This window comes from Dermacentor andersoni, chromosome 6 (genome assembly GCF_023375885.2).
Source record: "Dermacentor andersoni chromosome 6, qqDerAnde1_hic_scaffold, whole genome shotgun sequence".
NCBI classification, from domain to species: domain Eukaryota; kingdom Metazoa; phylum Arthropoda; class Arachnida; order Ixodida; family Ixodidae; genus Dermacentor; species Dermacentor andersoni.
In genome coordinates this window covers 31,695,530-31,712,495 of record NC_092819.1, presented here as the reverse complement: position 1 = coordinate 31,712,495, position 16,966 = coordinate 31,695,530, and the positions used below count along the sequence as shown (strand labels likewise).

The 16,966-nt window shown below is 49.0% G+C and overlaps 1 long non-coding RNA gene across 1 annotated transcript in view; it reads right to left on the bottom strand.

Moving 5' to 3' along the window:
- The window catches only part of LOC129382286 (uncharacterized), a 32,815-nt gene that overhangs the window by 12,084 nt on the left and 3,765 nt on the right, over positions 1-16,966 (bottom strand). Inside the window, exon 2 of the long non-coding RNA XR_008610384.2 lies at positions 12,241-12,323. This is a non-coding gene — a long non-coding RNA (uncharacterized lncRNA). The remainder of the gene's footprint in view (positions 1-12,240; positions 12,324-16,966) is intronic.

The following is a 16,966-nucleotide window of genomic DNA, read 5'->3' as shown; positions in this document are numbered from 1 at the left end:
ATTCAATATTTGCGTCGGTGGACGCAAGAAATTGTGTGATGAATGATTTATTCGTTTACTCAAGTGAATTCGGAGGCGAGCACCTGTGAAGGCGTTCTTCCCCAGACCCTGCCTGGAAACACGCAACACGTGCTTCTGTCGAGCAGGCTATATAGGGAAAGGCTTTATATTAGGTTATACACCAAATGCTAATTCATTTCTGTGCATACCCTTTCCCCAGCGAACGGAAGCAAACCGGACGTGCGTATGGTTAACTTCCCTGCCTTTCCTGTCTTCAATCTCTCTCTTTCTCTCTCTCTCTCTCTGCACCTTTTGAGAACGGATATCTGAACGCTGCGCGGCAGCAGCTCCGCAACTGCTATACGCATGCAATTAAGGAATTAAAGATTGATTTAATTTATCGAATACCAATTAACTCGCAGATCTTTAAGTTAGGGTTACTCACAACAACATGTGTTGTCCACCAGTGCGATAATCTGGTTCAGAAAAAAAAAAGAAGATAACACAGGTCTGCTGAAAGACCTCCCTAGTCTCTGCTCACTCATACGGCCAAATTCTCTTTCACAATTGTTCGAGCGATAGCGTTCCTGTCGCTACGATACGCCCTGCATGCATTCATTGCTGCTCTTTTCACTAATGCCAGTAGCAATTACCACACTATTTCAGATCTAACCCGTAATCATATCCCATTACGTTTACGCCAATGACAAAAAAATAAGTAAGGAAAGCAGATAATTGCGGGTTCGGGAAACATGCCAATGGAATTTCGTTCGCCGTTTGCAACAAGACTTGCCCCCACTCGAGGTCCAAAGGCCTTGCGAAAAGCGCGTTAATCTGAGCTGATACCCGTACAAGCAGCATACAAGCAGATAACTCAAGGCGCGCTTTCGTCCCTTCTATATCTGCGCCACCAAACATTCTGTCAAACGCTAACGCGCTTTCCTCCGCTGGGAGATTTCGGAAAAAGGCTGTAAGCGGTGACATTGAACGTGATGGAATCCCACGGCGCAAACCGAGGCCACATTCTGCAATAGCTATGTCAGCACCTTATCGTCCGTCTCGCGATATATGGTCAATCCCATGCAAAGATAACACTCGCATGCCAAGTAGCAGGCAGAGACGGAGGGTGAAAAATGCATATAGAAAAAGAAAGAATTCGTTACAATATACGACTCCCCGCGCACCTAATCAACATATAACAGATAACGTCCTATAGCTTCTATTATCGGTCATTTTAGCCGCATATGTATTCGCCATTCACAAAGTGCTCGGGCGTCCCGATTTAGATGCAACTCGACTCCGCGATTTTACCAAACCCAACCGAATGATTGAAGTAGTAACTTAGCCCGATGAGAACCACAGAGACAGGAAAGGTGGACAATCACAACGCAACCGAATAATTCAGGGCTTTAGCACTCTGTACCATGATGTCGCACACTGGACTGAACGCCCTGTATTCTATTAAAGGCGGCGTGGAAAGTACATACATAGCAGCGGCGTTATCTGTGTTCACGCTTTCGTCAGACCAGTCTTGCCAATTGGAACTTGGGCCCTCATATGTGACGGTGCGGCTGGAAGCGTTGATTATTTGTACTGTGTGACGTTACTTTTACAAACTTTTACAAACGCGAACGCAGCGCATGATAGGCTAAAGTTTGCTCACGACGACTACTCGTAAGCGTAACGTGTAGAAATAGCAAAGAAACCATGGGGCATACTTTGTTAGCATATGTCACAATATCCATCCAGAGGTCACCGAGGACGTCATAACGTTGCCCGGGGAATTGGGTATTAAGTATTATACGAGGGCGAATCAGGAAGCCATCGCCCGTATTTGTTTTAGCCGAATTACGGCTGTAAAGGCGAAGTCCACATATCCATTCCCAGCAGTGGACCTCTCTTGGACCGGCCCGGCCTTATTTGCCGGTAGCTCCGCGGCACGGCGCTGCTGTCAGTTGTTGAAGATGGCGGTTCTGCTTCCCACGTCCACGTCGTACGAGCAACGAAGTGTGATTCGTTTTCTATGGAGCAAGAGACAATCGCCCATCGATATCCACAGGGAAGTGCAGCCCACGTATGGGGAAAGTTCCTCCCTTTAAGAAATGTGAAGTGGTGGTGTGAGTTCGCAAAAGGGCCGCAAAAGGGCAAAAGGACGGTGGTTCCACCAGTCAGCCAGGACGAATTCTACCACACGGGCATTTCAAATTTAATACTGCGATGGAACAAATGTCTGAACCAGTGTGGCGCCTTTGTGGAAAAATAGTGTAAGGTACGTAGAATATTACGTACATCTGTATTTACCTGTATGTACCTTCTTTTGGCTAATAAAAAATAGGGGCAAATACTTTCTGATTGACCCAGGTATAAAAGAGCAAAGGCTTAAAAAAGAAAAGAAAAATTGGCCGTGGAGAATAATATTAAAGACGGCTATGATAATGGTAATGTGAGGGGCCGGCACGGAAGATTAGATTTCAGGACAATCGATTTTAATCAGGTTTGCTAACATGATCCACAAGTGTCTTAAAGGACCAATAGTACGCACGGAAGAGAGGCAAAAATAAAGAGGTAGGAGGCTTCCGCCACCACTCCATCTTGAATAGGTTGCTCATAATCATACATCCATCCACCTGTTCGTCCGTCCGTGCCTATCACTGAATGTGGCCTCCGGCCCAGCAACAAAGCGCCCCACTCACTAAGCCACCACGATTGCTCGATGTCTGCGCATAGCTCTAGCACTTTTCTCCGATAATATCATGAGCCAACCTTCACCTGAGCCGCTGTCACGACAACGGCTCCACACGTTCGCACATAGGGTTGTTAATATCTTCGAGAACACAGACTACTTCACGCGCACTGAACGATATATCGAGCGTGGCCTATAAATGAGCTAACTTAAACTACGCTTATCTCAAGAACTTGAATTTACGACTGTTTAAGCGCGCTTTTATTCTGCCCGTGTCGGGAGGGGGGAGCTGTTTGCGAACTGTTTGATAGCATAGCACACCGCCATGCAACTTCACGGCCGGGAACACGCAGCCAAGTGGACTATCGATTCCTTTAAAATTTTCAAGGCTATCGAACTTGTCGACGCTGATACTCGTAAATGTATAACCAAGCAACGAACGGCAAGGGGGAAGTCCTTCGGCACAACGTTCGCCAAAGCAGTTATCACAGAGGCAGAACACGGGGCAAAGTAATAAACCAGCAGCTCAGCCGCTGAAACGAGGTCTGAATTTCATCACCTCATTAAGGTATCCGAAACCGGAAGACAATTCCAACTCGTTGTAATCAGCACCGCCGTCTTCCGCGCTGGGTATGATTTACGTCGGACTCCCGAGTGGTTCGACGTGTCTGACTATGCTTCTCGCAGGAAAGCCCGTCTGCCGTATCTTCACGAGTAGTTCTTGCGCAAGCATTACCCGTCAAGGAAGACGCAACCTCCAGAGAAACTGGCAAGTGACGCAGAGCGCGTACTCCGATAAACCGAATTGGCCGGGTTACCAGACACCAGAGCGGGCGATAGAAAGACCACAGCGGCCATGCTCGTTTTGCATACACGCCAAGAAAAAAAAAAGAAAAAGAAAGAAAAGGGACAAGAAACGTGGCTAGAACTGCTACGGGCATCCCCGAGATATGTTAGAAGGGCGATTCCTTTCGCGACTTCCTACTACAACTCGGTGTTTCAGTCTTCCCCTTTCTTTCTTTTATTATACTTTTCCTGGCGTCGTGCCTATCTGGCTGATGCAAACGGAAAGAGCGCTTCCTGTATAGGAGCCACCTTTTTATTGCCCCGCTTTGAAATGCGAACGGCGTATGGAAGTGAAGCTCGGCCACACTTCTCTGCAGGCTCGCCAGGAGCGAAAGGCGGGGGGGGGGGGGGGGGGGAAAGAAAGGAAGAAAGAGAACGCTATCTCTTCACTGTCTCTCCAGAGTTCGCCTCCGAGTTCCGTAGCGGCGTTCTTTTCTGTGCGGCATCTCGAAAGCGAGGTCTCCCACGCAATGTCCACCCCACGGTTCGACTCATATTCTGCAATGCTGCGGTTTCTTTATCGCCCCGACATCCGCGCGCAAAGTTGCGCAGTTCCCTTCGTCGGTGATGTGGGAGCGACGATTTCTGCTCGGCCAGCAGCAGCAGCGTATAAATGCATCGCGGTTGCGAGTCCAAGAACTGCTGACGTACCCTGCGGAAATGGCGACATGCAGTTCGCTGCATCGACGATTGTGGTACGCTTCGTCGAGATCGACCGATCGAGTATCAATCACCTCACACTCGGCAACAAAGCCGCGAAGCATAAAGCGTTACGGTGATTCGCGGACCGTGCATTATAATGTATGCACAAGGTCCTGGACGCAAGGCTAAACTTTTGGAATGCTCAGTACCTTCTACAATAGCTGCCCTCAATAATGGATGCCATCTCGCATGCAGAAGCTGCCGCAGCGCTGTGAGACACGGCTAAGTGGTAGAAGAGGACGGTATGGTATGGTATGGTAAAACTTTAATAATAATTAAAGTCCTGCAGATCGTGAGTCTTCACGAAGCGGGCCGCTCCCACGTGGGAACCGGAAGGCCGAGCCTCTCGGCCGCATCGTGGGCCTGCTGGACAGCCCAGAGTTGGTCAGCCAGAAGAGGGCTGCGGAGAACCGCCTCCCATCTGGCCGAGCTGTTAGCGATGATAGAGCGTGACCGGGCACACCGCCAGAGCATGTGATCTAACGTGGCTATATCTCCACAATTGTGGCAGGTAGCGTTGGTGTAAGTATCCGGATAGATTTTATTTAAGAGCGATGGATTGGTTTTGGTTTATTCTGAAGCACCTCTAGCTCTTTAGCGTGCACTTAAATCTTCAACCTGCGACTGTTTCTTTTTTTTTTACTTGCACTCTGCTATGTTGTATTCTGCATTTGATTGTTTTTCCCACCCTGCTAAAATCCCAAAATGTGGGATTGCAGTATCTATAAATAAATAATAAACAAACAAACTACGCGACTTCTTTTTCATTACGATCACATTGCAATGCGGCCGGGAATCGGAATGTGTCACTTCGCGCACATCTGCAGGACGCCGCAGCAGCCCCGATCGGTCCTGTTTCCTCAATATAACACAAACTCCGCTGCCGGAAATCGAAGATGCGACCCTGATAATGGCACCCAAGGCTATTATGTCGCAGTCTTGGTTGAAAAGCTGCGCAACGCGCACGACGCGCGCCTGCGCAACATGGCGGACAAGCAAAAGCTCCGCAGAACCGTGACACTGCTGAGAAGGAACACAAGGTCGTGTATCAGAAGGCGACTTGCATGAGGTAAGATAAGCGCGTTGCGGAGCCGATACTCCGGGAGCCATACCACTCCTTCTTTCTTTTCTTCATTACCTTTTTTTTTTTTCTGTAGAAGTTTACTCAGCGATTCCCATCGTCATCGTCTGCCTCCCCTATATACGTGCAAGCGAGACGCAATTGTTGACTCACTGCACGATTCTCTAGTTTTATTCGCTATTACACTTGTTTGCATTCATAAACAGATTTTTTTTCTTTTTCATACCTGACGGCCAATGACAGTGACAAACACTGACGGCCAATGAGCGACAAGCAGAGAACCAGAAACCGAAGGCCCGCAACCCGCCGCCCGCACATTGAAACGAACGGGTACGAACAGCAATATCACTTGTGGTTCGCGACCTGCGCAGCTCGAAAGTGGGGTCGCCTTTCGATCGCGTCTGAGGATCGCCGCCAGCAACACCTGACGAACGCCGCCGCGTCCGCAATCACGCCGTAGCCTGCATTAGGGATAAAGCAGCCCTGGGAAACCGGCCCTTTCCCCAGTCTGCCCAGCCTGACCTTCTTTTCTTCCCCTGCGGCCTGTGCAGGAACGACGCCGTCCTCTGGCAGACGGGAGGCAAACCATCTACGTTCGCAGAAGATCGCCGTCTGCAATGACTCACCGCCGTCGCTTCGTGTTGTGAAGGCCTCGGGGAGGGCATGTTTCAACCCGCCTGCAGTGCTTGTGTGTGTGTTTTTTGCGCTGGCGCACGAGCATACGAGAACTCGTTTTTGCTTGCTCCGACAAAGTTTGTGCGGCCCGGAAGGAACAGGTCCCGACTACACAGGTGCCATCCGAGACTGCGTGTACAACCACCCCCCACATTGCGGTCCTCCCCGATTTCCACGGGGGACCCGACGACGCCCTCCACATCATGAGCGGTCCAGACTCCTTTCTATGGCCGTGGCAGCGTCGAGGGAAGGTAAGGAGCCGCTTCGAGTCTTCTGACTTGCGTGCTCTTGCTATATTTCCTTTTTCAAAAAGTTGGTTGGATGAGTCAGACGTCCTCTCCCTCTCTCTTCACCCCCGCCCTTGTGAAAGGAAAAGTTGGAGCGCTGGCTGGTGCAATGTATCGGTACGGTTGCACGTCGGCTTTGCGAAGGTACCAAAGCTCGCTAGCTTGGAAACTCCGAGTTCCAGGTGGTTGTCGGCGTGCTTTGCAGTTTTGCTGCAGAAGGCCGTTAAGGCGCGCCCCATAATGAGGCGTTATTCATCTGTTGCAGAAGTGGCACGATCACGTGACTGTCCTTAGAAGTAGTTATAATCGTAAATAGGATTCGGGTGGTCGCCGCCGAAAGAGCACCGGCGCGAGGGGATTTCTTTTTTTCTAAGATCCCAGTAAAACCAGACGATTTCGTCTGTCTAGACGCGCCGCTAGCAAGATGCCGACCTCTGCTATAGATACAGCTGCGCGCGGATACGGCAACGAACACCTGTTCTATCCATCGGGCCCGTAGTTCACTCCCCGCGCTCACTCATAATCAAATGCACTGCTACATGTCTAAACAACGTCGCTACTGGTCGATGCGACTATTTTGGCGATCATTCTTCTTCGCTGAACGTGGTCTTTTACGCATTGGGGTGTTTTTTAAGCGCTCGGTGCTTACAAAAGCGTCAAACGTATACGAGCTCATCATAATTGTTCGAGATTTACGACAGATTGTAACTTTAGTTACGTCGAAAATTCTAGTCTGACATTAATGATATATTTGACACACCTGCGTATGATATAAATTTCGTCAGCGTCAACAGATTCAGTTAGCTGGGTATAATGAAGATTGGCCCAGAAGAGCTGTGTCTAACGTGACGGGTACCAGTGGTCAAATAATGAAGGAGCACAAATATAAATTTTAGAGGAAGCGGATTCAGCAGTAAGAAGCCAAAGGTTTCCTTTTTCTTTTTTTTTTTAGGTGTATCTGAACAGGATACCCTGAGTTGGTACTGCAGCGAAGCTTGCTATTGAAGCGCATTTTGACTGACAACAGGTGCACCCATATAAGTGATCTTTTACCCATACGTAGTGCGCCCCTGCCGGAAATGGCTGCGTGCTCGACGATGCAGCGTCACCTAGAGAATGATAATTCTCGTATTGGCGAAACTTGCCACTTCTTTAGCATGTGTTAACATGCAAATTAAGGTTGGTGCAAGATTAGGTTAGGTTGGGTTACGTTAAAAACAAGTTGGGGTTAATTCGGTTAGAAAGAAATATTAATGAAATTCCCGGGTTGGGTGCACGAACTATAGAAGTATAAACCAGACTCCGAATTCCCGGCGAGTGTACGTTTCGATTGTCAAACCACTGTACGGCTCAAATGACAAAGCCTTACATGGGATGTGGCAGCATCACTGTGCGGCAACTGTGCGCCGTCCACCCAGCCATTTCCAGCAGGGGGCGCACTCTGTAGTGTGCATAGCATGATCCATGTGTTATATCACACGGACATGACTAAGAATCACTAGGAAAACCACCTCAGCACAGAATAAGCTCGCACATCGTGCCTTCTTCTCTCGTCATACTCGCGCTGTTTTGTTGTGAGATTCGCATACAGTACACATGTAAGTGCACTGGGGTACGCTGCCTGACGCACGTACGAAGCAGTTCCTTGGGGACCAGTGTTCTTCTTCTTCTTCTTTATCAAAAGCTCGCGCGAAAATTTTCCGCGAGTTACGCAACTTCGCGTGTCAAGTTCGGAACACAACCGCGATGCAACGCCATATGTATAGTACACAATGTAGTCCAGCGGCTTGAGTTCCTCTCAACGACACCTTGAGAGGCGCGAAAGAATTTAACGTCTTACGACATGTCGTGTTACTAGCAAGTGCCAAGTCGCCGGACAAGGGCGCCTCGATAAAGATCGCTCCGAGCCGTCAAGATTCGCGGTCTGCTCCTCTTCGCAGAGTTTGACACAAAGGCCAGAGAGGGGACCGTTGCACTGGCCGTGGTTGCTCAGTGGCTATGGTGTCGGGCTGCTGAGCACGAGGTCGCGGGATCGAATCCTGGCCACGGCGGCCGCATTCCGAAGGGGGCGAAATGCGAAAACTCCCGTGTACTTGGATTTAGGTGCACGTTAAGGAACCCCAGGTGGTCGAAATTTCCAGAGTCCTCCACTACGGCGTTCCTTATAATCAGGAAGTGGTTTTGGCATGTAAAACCTCATAATTTCTTTTTTTTTTTTTTAAGGGGACCGTTGCCTCTGCTGCGCAATGCGTGATGCCGGCTCGTCAGGGCAGTGCGAATATACGAAATTTAGAATATGAATCGAATTACCCCTGCTATCTAATTGGTACTCGACTCCAGAATTCACTATGTCGAAATTGTTGAATATTCGTTTCTGTTCGAATACAAGGGATTGATGAAACACTTACGGAGTCTCGAGGAAGGCGGATCAGTGCAGGTGAAGACAGCTCCGAATGATGGTGCTGCCAGCAGAGTTGATAACGGAAAACAAATATCACTCATGTAGAAGCTCTTCAATTCACTGGGCTTCCTGTTGTGAACGTCATTACATGCATGTGTCCGATAGTGTCAGTAATTTGTTTACCAAGCGAACATCCACACGAACTTCACCTTTCGTTTTGTTTGGGGGGCATGCACTGAGCTCGATCCGCGAGGCGGCGACAGCGTCGCCGGAGCAGCCGCGCCATGTTTACTGTCGCGTCTGTCGCGGAGCGTCGGAAGAATAACAGCGATCTTTCTCGCGCGAACATATCTGATCCCTATCTTTGGGCCCGCCGTTCGCCTTGTGGACTTGACCAGTCGCTGACAGACAAGCACGGACGTTTCAGTGTTTCGTGCGCAGTGCTGTTGGTAATTGTTTACTGAACAGGTCTACGTACACTGTTCGCGCATCCGGACAGACTACGCGCCGTTGCCGTGCGTCAACTGAGCTTCGGCGTCATGGTGAATTGTGCTATTTGGCTGCATCAATTACGCAAGAAACAAGCCAGGCGACAGGAATGTTGCCCAGATTGGGTTCTTCTCGATACCCGGTTATATCTCTCCTTCACTGCAGCCTCAATGTAAATGAGCAGAGCAGCTATGTGGGAGCATGCCTCTGCAAGGCCTGCGGTGAACGTGTGTGCAGCCAGCACCTCGCCGTCTCCTTCCACGAGAAGTCATGGTGTGAGTGGCTTTTTCATTGAATGATTGTGAATTACGAACCTGGGAGGGCAAAAAAAAAAAGCTGTTTTGGCAAGACTAGCAGAATTGACGCAGCACAGAAATTACGAAGGCTGTGGAATTGGTGTTTAGTTCTCGGGGTTCATTTCAGTGAAGCAATGTTAACGCTACCTTAACGACGCAAGTGGAGAACACACAGTAAATCCCGTAATGAAGGCGATCATGTCATTCGAGCACTTTGACTCACGGCTGCTGCAACCAGTCGCTCGACAGATAATTGGGACCTTCCATCGACTTGCAGGCTTTCAATTGCTAGCTGGTCATGAAGCTCATTGCATTCACAAGATAATCCTTGATGTCTGCGTGATCCACGCCAGGCAGTAGTCCGACATCATGCCGAAGGTCATCGTCCTTGAGTTTGAGCGGGTCGACACAGCCGCCCAAGCGCACTTTGTTTTCATGGCGTGACTTTTATGGCTCACTCAAGCCACGCACGTACGCGCTTAAGCGCATCGTTCACGTACCACGTACCATTCGATAGCCAAGTGAGAAAGACACTTTGAAAATGACGTTGAACGGTTCGCGCGTATTGGTAGCTGCCTGGCTACGCAGGCCTGCTTGCGCAGACAGCGCGAACTCGCGACCGAAGTTGGTCCGGCCGCCGCTAGCGCTATTAGCGGATGTTGTCGTGTTAGAAATGAGAAAATATCTGATAGTCGGGTCGTTATTCGAAGGACACCTTTCTCGAGTATTCGTATTCGATTTCGTCAAATTAGGAAATTTGTCTCTTCTAACGCTCCTACTGCCTTCTATGCATTTGCCTTCTACACTCGCGAACGGTACCCAGGATCCACCCCCCGGGGCACAGCTATTCAACGGGCGGCATCGCCTTTGCAAGGGCGTGCATGTGCGCCTGTTTTCAATGGAAGAACAGCAGTGCGACATCGCCGGCCCCTCCTGCGATGCCGTAATGGGTGTACGCTTCCGCGAAACTGTTTGCCTATGCACCCTCGTCACATTATCGTGACGCAGCGGCGCTGTTGAGTAAATGCGAGGCGCAGATCTACGCCGTGCGCCGCTGTGCACGTCAGAATTCGAGAGACTTCGATCCGAAGCAGAACGGTCCTCTTTTAGCACGCCTTCCCTTGGTGACTTCATTGGTTCATGCTTCTTACTTTCTTTCTTTTTTTCCCCCTCTTCTTTCTTATGTTCGATCTGGGCGGTACAACTGCAATACATCTTTTTTTATTACGAAAGTTAACCTACGGACATAAGAGAAACGGACTGCTTCTCTCAATTTCGCTGAAGGTCTGCGTAAAGTCCCCGTTGCAGGCGCCGGCGTATCTCTGGCAGCGGCCATTCCATTAGGCGAATGAGCGACTTTTCCGTCGCAACATGTGCGCGCGCATTCGGGTGAGCTTCGATTTGTAAGGCTTAAAAACAGAATAAAAAGAATGAGAGGGGGGGGGGGGGGCTAGACCGCTTGCTTTCGAGTGCGGCCTGCCGAGGACTGTCTTCTTTAACGCAGCTTCCGAAATCAATGCGCGCCGTGTTCGCTCCGGCGAGGTCTGCGCGTGGGACGACGAACGCCTCCTTCAAAAGTCGATTTCGAGGCAAATTAGTTCCTATATGGAAAGTGCACGCGAAGTTAGTTTGCAACTCATGAATGCCCTTCGCTTTCAAATCTCGCCCACCTCTGCTACGCTGAAGCGGGCTCCTACTGAACGTACCGAGAGTTTCTGCGTCTTTCAAAGACGATATGTATAGCAGACGAAAAAAAAAAATTAGTCGTATGTAGACTTAAGGGCATGCTAAAGAGGAGCCGTAAGTTGAGCTGAATTCATAAATTATGCATTCCCGGGACCCGCGAAAATGTCGGCGCTACTGTGCGCGGATACTTGGCAGGCTAGAAAAGGCGGAAAATGAAATATATATATATAAAAAATCTTTCACCCGATGCAAAAAAGCTTTGAAAGCGATAGTGAGGCATAGCATTACGCTTGCTGCGTCTGAGAACGCTGACATGATGAAGAGTGCTGGGGAGGCGTTGCGCCATCAATGCTGCACATGACGAGACCGATGGAAAATCGTCGGTGTTTGCCAGAGCCAAAAGAAATATTAGATAGATTTAGTTTGACGTTTTAATGTCCGTTTTACTCGGACCAGCGTATGAACCGGGGCGCTGTACGCAAGCAACTGCTCAGCAGAAGAAACGCCAATCAATCTAATGCCGGGGTGTCGTATGCTGCCGTCGGCCCATCCTTCTCAGAATCCGATGTACTACACCCGGAAACAAGTATATTTACGGCCGAGGCCTACGCATTACTGTCTGCCGTGAAGCATATAAAAAAATCAAAACTCCAAAAGTCAGCGATATACACAGACTCCCTAAGTGTCGTGAAGGGCCTGATGTCACTTTATACACACAAAAATCCAGTACTTAATGAACTATATTCCGTCTTGTGTAAAGCGTACAGATCTAACCAGCATATCATTATATGCTGGGTGCCTGGCCATAGGAGCATCGAGGGTAACGTTCTGGCGGACGAGATGGCCACGTCAATCGCATCGCAAGCTGTTAACCCTACCGCTGCGGTGCCTGTCACAGATCTGAGACCTTTCTTGCGAAGGAGATTGCGAGACCACTGGCAACGCATGTGGGACGCGGAAACGGATAATAAGCTCCACCTGATAAAACCACAGTTAGGATTCTGGCCCTCTACTGCAAAATCACGCCGAACAGATGTCCTATTCAGTCGTCTCAGAATAGGACACACGTTTGGCACCCATAATTTTCTACTCACCGGAAGTGAGCCTCCAACCTGTGGTAGATGCGGGGAGAGGCTGACCGTACTCCACGTCCTCCTGGAGTGTCGGGAAGCCGAATCTGAGAGAAAGAGACATTTTTCATTAGCATACCGACAGCACATTCCTCTTCTTCATCCTGCAATGCTCCTTGGTCCAGAACCGCTTTTTAATACAGACACAGTGCTACGTTATCTTAGAGATGTGGTCTTACATGTTATTTGTCCCATGAATTCGTAGCGCCTCCTCTCTCGAGAGGATGCCACTGCGATAATTGTTTTGAATAGCACATGCCTCCAGGCCCTTGTGTTTCAAGGGCTCTAAGGAGGCAGTAGTGCTCTGGCATTTCTCATAATCTGATATATTTTACCTATCGTATCATTCTTTTTATATGCATCGAAATGTTCATAGTACAAGTCATACGTCATCGCCATAATTTTATTACAGATTTTACGCGCTTTAGAGCGTAATTTTAAGGCCCCTTTACAGCCACGACACACCAATTTCATAGTAATCATAGTTACACTGCACACCCACTACCACAGGCATGGCGCTCTTTGGCCATTCCTGGCCTTTGCGCCATGAAACCCCATACATCATCAATCAATGTGCGCACAACGCTCGTGCCGGTGGTGGATGCCAGAACCATGGCCGCTGGGTAAAAAAGAAAGGTGCCAGAACACTGCCCTGGCTCTGGCAGGGGCGATTGAGTGGAAGCGTAACGATGCATTCGCTTGCCTGGAGGCCTTCTCCACGCCCAGGCCGCGTATGCGCGTCGATACCGCGACAGCACGACGGCGGCGCTAACAACGGCAACGGTGCAAAGGGGCCTCCACCATTCGCATAATTGTCACAACAGGCGGTGTCCAAATCTACGCCCCATAAGGTGGCGCCCTCTGGATTTCAAATGTTGATCTTAAAGGCTATGCTTTTTTTTTTTTCATTTTTCTTCTGGTTGAATGCGGCGGAAGTGATTTTGGAAGCGGGAAGCACGTCATAGACGTCGGGTTTACGACACGGCGGTATACGACGGCTATCTAAGTAGCAAACGCTAATTTCGAATGCTATGCTTTTCCTGATGGCGCGCGCCAGAAGTTGCAGCGCTACAGTGACCCGCATTTTCCCTTTAAAAGCTTGGGTTTACCGCTCACTCAAATTTCCCGGCGAAAACCTATCTTATGGCATGGATCGTTCAATACAATACTTGGCACTGTTGCTTGCCTCGATTGTAAGGGAAAACGAAATGCGAAGTTGCTTTCGTCTGCGCACCTCGTAATGTCCGCATCGCCATACCCCTGCGAGTAATGGAACTCTTATTTCGGAGGTCATGCATCGCCGTGGAGCAGAAGACCACGCGACGTCACAGCCATCATGTTCTGCGCAGCACCAAAGGAGCGCCCTTGCATTTTTGCCCTTACAGATCCTTTGTTCTTGCGCAAATATCAAAGCGAGATCAGGTTTAATATGGTCCGGATCGTTGCCTGGTTTGTCAAGAGAAAACAGCAGATTTTCTTCCGTCTCCACCCATCGCAGCCAGTAATGTTTAAAACATGGCGGCTATGTCACTTCCGGCGTTTGCAGTTACGGCAGGGCATGGCCTTCAAGATCGGTTTCGATTAATAGATAGGGGGTGCATCTGAGAGCCGCAGACGAAGGTTAATTCTTTTTTTTTTTTTCGTGACAAACCAGGCAATTGTAACAGCACCAAGCGTTATATTCGAACCATAAAATGTGACCTTGCTGTTCAGAGAAACGATAACGCAAAATCAGTATTTTTTTTTTTTTTTTTTTTTTAGGATCTGTGTTGCCGTCGTTTTCGGCGCTGATCCAAATAATGCATAGATTCCAACTGGCCCAGCTTTCCATCTTACTGCACTATGACGTACACCAGCGGTTCGGTTTGCAAACAATAGGCGGCGTTCAAATCCTCGCCCCAGCGACGGTTCCCTCTGAGTATGTTCAGAAACATTTATCGATGGTTGTGCCTTTGCGAACTGCATATGCCGGAGGTAATCGCGGAGCCGTATACACGTCATGGCCGCCATGTTTCAGACATCACCTATCAGCTAGAACTGTTGTATGCTATTACATTAATTCGATGCTAGCGTGCAGTATTCCTTTGAATGAGAGCCGATGTATACGTAAAATACGATTCACATATAGAACGGACCATGGAGCAAGAACCACGAAGAACTAGGAAATTTTGAGCAATCGGCCACTAAACCAAGAGTGGGTGGGGAGGGGTTCCTCAGGACACAATAAGGTTATTTACTCCTCCTCCTCCTTAAGCATGATGAGTTTAGAACATTCTATGGGCCTAGTTGGTGCGTATTTGATAAGTATTTTTTAAGGCGCAAACAAGTGACAAGGCACGGCGCCTGTCCTGTGTATGACCTTCCTTTTGTGCCGTGTCTCCTGCTTGCGCCTTAAAGATACTTGTCAAATTAAGCATGATGCGCTCCCGCTGTGTGTGTCATTCGAAGGTTTAACGCAAAGACAAATTCGTCCCCGTGCCTGCGTAGTCGGAACTGCCGCCTAAGTTGCTTTTAAGGTGAAGTGCAACTTCCTTTCAAAGTTTAAAGCGCAAGCGGAACGGAGACCCTTGTTTACGACATTGTGTTCGTATTGACACGTGTACTTTATCTTTATCGGGTAACCAGGTTTCAACGCCCAGCAAATGCTATCGCACGGCGCAGGACGCGCCTGCACGTATCGGAAGTTTCTCGAATGTTATCGATCGCTCTATCGGCTGTCTGTTGTCACCGAACCGTGTGTAATCTGATTTCATACGCGACGCGAGTCGTGTGGAACTTTCTGGAAGACATGCGGTCACCAGCGATTACTCTGGAACGTTCGATGGCTACGGTATAAAAGCTGACGCGCTTGACCCGCTGATCAGATGTTTTTTTTTTTCTTTTTTTTTTTTTTCGGAGGCAAGCGCTAAGAACTCGACTATGCGGATCCCATTTAACCAGACACGGTGAGAAAGTGAGAGGTAGAAGCGACGGAAAGGGCACGGATGTTCAAGGTATACTGTAGAGAAACAAGAAATCAGCTTATACTGATCAAGTATTCTTTTTTTTTTCATGACTAGATTTGCATTAATTTAGCAATAAAAGGCTGCTTACTAAAAGAGAAAGTCCGACTTCCTTTCTTTACGGAGAAGCTCTTTATATGCGGACCATGTGCCGTCGTTGTCGGAGTCCGCTAAAGCTAGCATCATTAGCAATTGCTCGAGCGTCATCGTATTCTTGCACAGCTGGCTCCGTTGTCGCTCGTCATTCCAGCGCAGAATTTCACTTCTGTCGTCGTATTGGGGAGGCCGTGTTTACGGGGTATGAGCTATTGCTTAAGGGGGTGACGTAGTAGTTCTGCGGAAACCCGCAAGGTGGAGAGACGTAATTAATACAGGGAAAATCAGACATCCACCCGTTCGTAGCAATTGCTGTAAAGGAAAGCCATACGGGTTCTCAGAGTTGAAGAAAATTTCGTCCTGGTCCGGGACTCGAACCCGGGACCACCGCCTTTCCGGGGCAGCCGCTCTACCATCTGAGCTAACCAGGCGGCTAGCATATGGCAGGGCGAAGTCGAATTTGTCGACAACACGAAGCAAAGGCAAGTGTTTGACGTAGCAGTTCTGTGGAGACCCGCAAGGTGTAGAGAAGTAATCAATAAAGAGAAAATCAGACATCCACCCGTTCGTAGTAATTGCAAAGGAAACCCATACGGGTTTGCTTTGTAGCCCTGCCATCAGCTAGCCGTCTGGTTAGCTCAGGTGCTAGAGAGGATGCCCCGGAAAGGCGGTGGTCCCGGGTTCGAGTCCTGGACCAGGACGAATTTTTCTTCAACTCTGAGGCTTTTCTTTCGAGGAACCCGTGTGGGTTTCCTTTGTAGCAATTGCTACGAACGGGTGGTTGTTTGATTTTCCCTTTATTAATTGCTTAAGGGGGTATGAGCCACTCATTGTCTTACGTGACGGACAGATTTACTTTTGTTAAAGCAATTTAATTTTGGAAGGATCGCAAGCGGCAAGGCCGGGCGGATGCTGCTAACCACGCCACCGAGCAAACTCGAGACATCGGACTCAAGCGATAACGGCGGACTGCAGGCTTAAAGTAACTGACGTCGTTCTCTCCGTCGCAGCCGAGCGTGTGTAACCTCATTAAGAAACACAAAGACGTCAATTGTCAAACCAATCCAACTAAGCGTCAAAACGATTGCAGCGCGCGCAAGTCCAGTGGTGGGCCCAATATACGGAGCTTTGGATTAGTAGTTCCGCACATTCCATCCCAGCTGCAACTATGGGAAGGCCGAATAGTGCGAACACCAGAGGAAGAAGCTGCCTAGCGCAAAAGCGAAAGTGAGGTGAAAGAATGGTGAAACAAAGTATTTACAATATAGACTGCTTGAGAAGTTTGACTTGCATAGTGTAACACGGTGTAACTAACACAGCTTCGCTGTTCGACGATTTTCCCGAACTGGAAGAGGCGGTGATTTTTCTTTCTTTTTAAAATTTTGATCTATACCCCCAGCGCCAGTGCTTCGCTGTGACGACGACTTCTTTTTGTTTTTCGTTTATTTAGGGGGGGGGGGGAGGGAGAGGGGAGGTTGAAGAAATACAGTTCCATCATCATCATCAGCCTGTTTTATGTCCACTGCAGGACGAAGGCTTTTCCCTGCGATCTCTAATTACCCTGTCCTGCGTCAACCGATTCCAACTAGCGC